General features: G+C 33.8%; 1 long non-coding RNA gene across 1 annotated transcript; it reads right to left on the bottom strand.

Annotated features, from left to right (window-relative positions):
• Positions 1–4,739: 4,739 nt before the first annotated feature.
• Positions 4,740–5,338, bottom strand: LOC115955692. Its single transcript, XR_004084180.1, has 3 exons — positions 5,269–5,338; positions 5,028–5,064; positions 4,740–4,797 (listed from the first exon to the last, which is right to left on the bottom strand). It is a non-coding gene; the product is annotated as an uncharacterized LOC115955692 (long non-coding RNA).
• Between the last annotated feature and the right edge of the window lie 662 nt (positions 5,339–6,000).

Here is a 6,000-nt window from a genome sequence, read left to right as displayed (position 1 = left end):
TAACCAGCAAAAAGGTCGTTAGCAAATTTACACTATATTTAGCCCACAAAAACGTGGCTAGCAAAGAGGAATTCAACAAACTTTTGTGGGCAAAAGAATTTGTAACCATTTAACGTGGTTAGCATATGCTACGCACCTCAAAGAGACAATTGAGTCCTTTTATGTCGTAACCAAAAGTTTAGCAACATTTTTTTTTTTTTGGAAATCTAATATATAAAGAACGAGGCTATAAGAAGAGGAATACATAATAAAATTCGAGATTATCGCCAAAGACAATAGAGCAAAGACTTCCCAACCTTGGACGGTTGGACCTTCTTTCTATTATTTCAAGCTAGAAGGGAAAGCTTGATGGAATAAAACAATAATCCAATGTTCAAGAACACACAATCTAGACAAAAAGACATAAACACCCAACTCTTATCAATCACAGTAACTACTTCATCTCCACTATTTTTAACCATGCTTATTAGTTCATTGAGATTTATAAGAAAACTCATATAAGTACAACAACATAGATATGTAGATGACTTATCAAAAAAAAAAAAAATAAAATAACATGCGCTTACTCAGGTTTCATCAGAACCAAGAATGAATGACTTACCATCTCAATCCAACACACCTAGGCTAGACAAAATGCAGACCTGAACCAAGAAGAAGTACAAAACTTTGGAGTAAAATGATATTAATTTCATTCATCCATAGCACAGTATAAGTTAAAATATTACATTATCTTCTAGAGTCTTAACCTAAATACAAATTCATCAAATATTGCTAATTATGTAATATACTACATTTAGCCCACAAAATTTAACAAATCAAAAGTCAGCTACTACCAAAAGTTAGCAAATCAAATTTATACTACATTCAACCCACAAAAGTTAGCTACTACCAAAAGTCAGTTGACAAAGAAGAGGACCACTAAGGTTCCTTAGTATACATCATCTTCAATAATATTTTTCGACGTAACTCACTAGTTGGAACACCAAAAAATGCTCTCATTTTGGCTAGATCCTTAATTAGGAAGAGCATAGCATCAAGTTGCACATTCGTCTGTATTCTAATTTTCACCAATTCAAAAAATGATTCATCCTGAGAGTAACAATATGGACGTCCTCTCTCCATAAAAGCAAGTCCCTCCTTAGCAATTTCATGTCCTTGCATCATAATAGCAAGTCCCTCCTTAGTAATCTCATTTTCTTGCCTTATACTTGCTGCCACATTATTAATTCTGGATTGAAAAATTTCCATTTGCTTTTCAAGCATTTCAACCATTTAAGGTGTTTTCTTTGCCTTCTTGGACAATGTCTCACATGAGTAGGAAAGAGAGACCATTGGAGAATATGATTTTACATTTGGCATGCTAAACTCATCAAAACAATCAATATTTTCTTCCAAATTTACGCTATCCTCTCTTTCCTTTTCCCATCGATGAACTTTCTCCTTTGCGCTTAAAAGAACTTTCACCATTTGCCCTATCCTTGGAAAACAAATCAAACAACTTCTCATAATGTTGAATTGGATTTCTTTTCCATTTTTTAGCTTTTGGGTTTGCCTATAAGAATACAATACACACTTATCCTTGGAAAACAAATCAAACAGCTTCTCATAATGTTGAATTGGAGTTCTTTTCCATTTTTTAGCATTTGGGTTTGCCTATAAGAATACAATATGCACTTATTAGTATTATTATTATTTCAACAGAGTACCAACAAAATGTATCAACTTGATCTAAAAAACATTTAACAATATCAAAATAAATACAACTAATCTCTATTAAAGGTTCTCACACTTCATCTTCAGCTTCAAAAAGTCCAGTTATAGGATTCCATGCAAATCCACTCATGTTCTTAAAAAGGTCATGACATGAATGGAAAGTACCTTTCAATGTTTAGATGCGATTCTTGATGTGCCCTTTCTTAACTGCATAACCGAACAATGCTGAACACTATATTTGAGTAAGTATGAGGACTCCATGTTCCATTGGGCCTATTTTTATTGTTTTGTTCTTCCAACATGACATTAAATAAAAAGCCATCCATGTCATCAGTCCATCTCATGTTAGTCGCTTTAGACTCGCTATCAGTTGTCTTCTTCAATGTTTTAGACATCTTTAAAGACTGCATGTTAAACATATTAGTCTTCACAAGATTACATACAACTACTACAAAAAAAAATTAAGATTTACATACAAATACTATAAACAAACCAACAAAACAAAATACGACATAGCATAATGTTGCTATAAATAAACTAGTAATTGAACATTCTTCTAAAACATTAATGAGGTACACATAATAGTTGTACAAAAGTAACTATTGGTAAATGTTCAGCAACAGTCATTCCATTCGAAACTACTCCATAAAGAAGATACACATAAGCAAGTCAAATCTCATAACATAATGACTAAAATTATTAATCATGCGATACATAGTCATTCCACATTCTAGTTGCTATACTAGTTCGTAATATTGCTCCTCTTCTAGCATCTGCATTACTATCATTTGCATTGTTTCTAGCTTCATTATGTATGTCACCATTCAAAATCTCTTGATCAAATTCTGCAATCAACCTTTCATCTGGATCAACTCCCATAAGATAGTTGTGTAATATACAACAAGCCAAGATAATCTCAGTAACTATATCAACTGGAAAAAAAGGTTCTGTCATTCTAGATATAATAAAAAATCGTTTCTTCAACACACCAAACGTCCTTTCAATGACATTGCGCAAAGAGGAATGCCAATGATTATATATTTCCTCAGCCTTTTCTGGGCCATGTACTGAATACTCTTTTAAATAAAAACGTACACCCTTATATGGCGCCATAAGTCCACTTCTCAGCATAAAACCTGCATCTACTAAATAATATTTACCTATTAAGAAAATAATTTATATAAGTAATTCACTATACATATAAGTAATTCTCTATATTTTTTATAAGAATACTTTGAATTTATAACTTAACATTACCTCTAAGGATTAAGTTGTCTTTCCTACTTAAAGCGTTTTTAATTATCCTCGAGTCAGAGGCAGTCCCTTCCCATCCAACTAAAACATATGTCAACCTCATGTAAAAATCACATACTACCATTACATTTTGAGTTGTGTACTCTTTCCTCCCTCAATATCTAGACCCATTTGTTGCTAACACTTTTACTCGAATATGTGTTCCATCAATAGCCCTTACTCAATCCTGGAATTAAAGCAATCTATTAAATCAAGAATTTTTTATTCATATTAAAGCAATCCATATAGTTGCTTGAAAATATGTTTACCTTAAAGTATGGGTAAAATCTATAACTATTTCGTATCTGTTAGGGAACCTCTACCCCATTAAGTTGTAGAAGGAACTGATCTTCTAAGTAGATGACTGCTTTTAACACATTATGAAAATGATGGCTTATGGTCTCATTAGAATGATGGAAGAAAAAGGAAACTGTACGAATTCTCTCATTATGTGCTAAAATGTAAAGAAACTTGGCTACTTGCTCTTCAACAGAAGCATTTCTAGTGTCTTTAAGATTGCCAGTTCCTCGAAGAATTTCACACAACTTAGCAAAGGCATAAGGCCTCATTCGAATTATGTTTCTACATTTCTTACTACATCTAAGTTCACTTAGTAGTTCTTGCCAAACATTTTCTCTTTCCGCACTACTTTCGGTAAGTACTCTATCCACATAATGTGGACTACAATATATGCCCATTATCCATATTCCATGCACCACATGTACAAGAAGTTGAAAAATTGCTACATCTCGTCTTCTCTGCCAATCAGTCAAAAGTTGTAAACCAAATTTGTTCAATTCATGAATATTCCTTAATTGATCTTGACAATTTTCCTCCCAACTCTTACTCAAATCTTCTGATGGACTATTATCCCAATCAGTTGGATTATCTATCTACCAAATATCCATCACAAGTAAAAAATAATCAACACATTGATCATAATAATTACTAATTAAAAAACTTTACCCTTGTTTTTTTGTTCCTATCATCCCAAACATAACTAGCAAAGAAACACTATAAAAAAAAAAAAAAAAAAAAAAAAAAAAAAAAAAAAAACTAATACACATAACCAATCATGTAAGAAATTATGTTAAGCTCAAGTTCTTAATCTGAGACAAATTATTGGTAGGGAATGTTAGCCAACCATGTACAGTATAGACAACAAACAAAGAACTCGTGTTGCTAATGTTATTGGAGTAAATTTCAACATTGAACCTTATTGGTACAATGTATAAGAAATAGTGGAAACTGTGGAGAGGGGTAAGTTTGCTATTATCATTACACACAAACTTGGATGAAAATTAACATGGATTCAGCAAAACACAACCACTAATAAATCAAAACCTTACGCCAACAGATTCTAACAATCACAACTAATACCAAACAACAAAATCCACCAACTATGAACACACACAAAGGCAGGCACACATGTAAACTAAAATGCTATGCTCTGTAAAGTGTAAACTATAATGCCCTATAATTCATTAAATACTAATAATTGAAAGAATAATTGATAATAGAAGTTACCAGTGAAGTAGTGGATTGAACTGACTGAAAATTTGAAGGCAAAGAACAAGAACAGAGAACCTTTAGCAAACAATGAGATAGAGAGACTGAGAGAGTCAGAGAGATTCAAATAAAATAGAGAAAGTTCAGTTTAGTGTTTACTTGAAGAAGCCGAGAGCAAAGAGAGGGAAGCGAGAGGCAGAGCCTCGGCCACTGACCATCGAAGTCCGAAGCAAAGGCATAGAAAAGGCGAGAAGCAGAGGCAGTGAGTGAGAGTGAAAGGCACTAAAGTCCGAAGTAGAAGAAAACATACAAACAATACACGGATTCTTTACTTGCATAGATTCAATAATCCCAAATGGGTTTGCAAAAAATAAGAAATAGATAATAAAAATAGCACAATGGTGTGTGTATTAAAGGAAAAAGAATTAAAAAAAAAAATTATAGGAGAAAGATTTGGGAAGAACGGAATTAAAAAAAAAAAAATCAAATAGCAAAAAAAGTGGAGGTCATACCTGTCTCGGTTGGAGAGGAAATCAAAAGATCCCTTGGCTAGAGCAAAAAAGAAACGGAAACTAACGAGGACATGGTAGATAAATAGATGAAAAAAAAATTTGAATGTTATACGAAACCAAAAAATCAACAAGAAACAATAGATTAATGAGGATTATAATGAGGACAAGAAACAATAGAATGTATTAACTTGATAAAGTCACGTTGAAAAAAAAAAAAAGAAAAAAAAGAGAGAGAAGAGACCTGGACCATTGGACGTTGGTGTGCTGTGAAGGTAAGATGAGAAGAGGCAAAGTGATGAGGATGATTTGTGGGCAAAAGTCATCAGGTGGGGTAGGTGAGAGGGTCATCAAGTCATGAATGAGGGTAGGTAGGAGAGGGCATTTGTGTAAAAGTGTTGTGCGTTCAGTTTTCTCTCTAGCCTTTTCCTCCCGAATTGGGAGGATAAAAAATGTGGGCTGGGGAGAGAAAACTTTCTCCCGGGTTTTCCTTCCTCCCCATTTTCCTTCCCTAACCAAACAGTGGAAAACAATATTTTCCACCCTATTTTCCTCCTTCTATTTTCCATCCTCCCTGTTTTCACCCCAACCAAACATAGTTATCATCTTTGAAAATCCAAGGACTTGGGTTATTGGGAGTTTAAGCCATGGGGTAATAGCTCAAGGTTAGTTCTTGACTCCCCCTCTTCTCTTCGAAATTGGAAAGCCAATTTCTTCTTTGTCTCTGGCAATGGTTGGGAGTTCGTTTCAGGTGAAGGCCTAAATGATGCCCCTAAGTTGCTTCATAGTTGGGGAACTCCTATGTCTGGTGCGTCTTTCAGTTTATTCTATTTATACGTGCTTAATTCCCTGGATGTTTGTGATGCTGATGTAAATATTTTCATTTTTGTAGCTTCCACTCGTCCTCGTTCGAAAAGGAGGTACCATGCTCGTGTTGAGAAAGTTAGAGAATATCTTGAGACGGTCAAGGATTTTG

The sequence above is a fragment of the Quercus lobata genome, chromosome 8, assembly GCF_001633185.2.
Source record: "Quercus lobata isolate SW786 chromosome 8, ValleyOak3.0 Primary Assembly, whole genome shotgun sequence".
NCBI lineage: Eukaryota > Viridiplantae > Streptophyta > Magnoliopsida > Fagales > Fagaceae > Quercus > Quercus lobata.
Note: the sequence above shows the minus strand (reverse complement) of the source record. Positions and strands in the feature narration are given on the sequence as shown.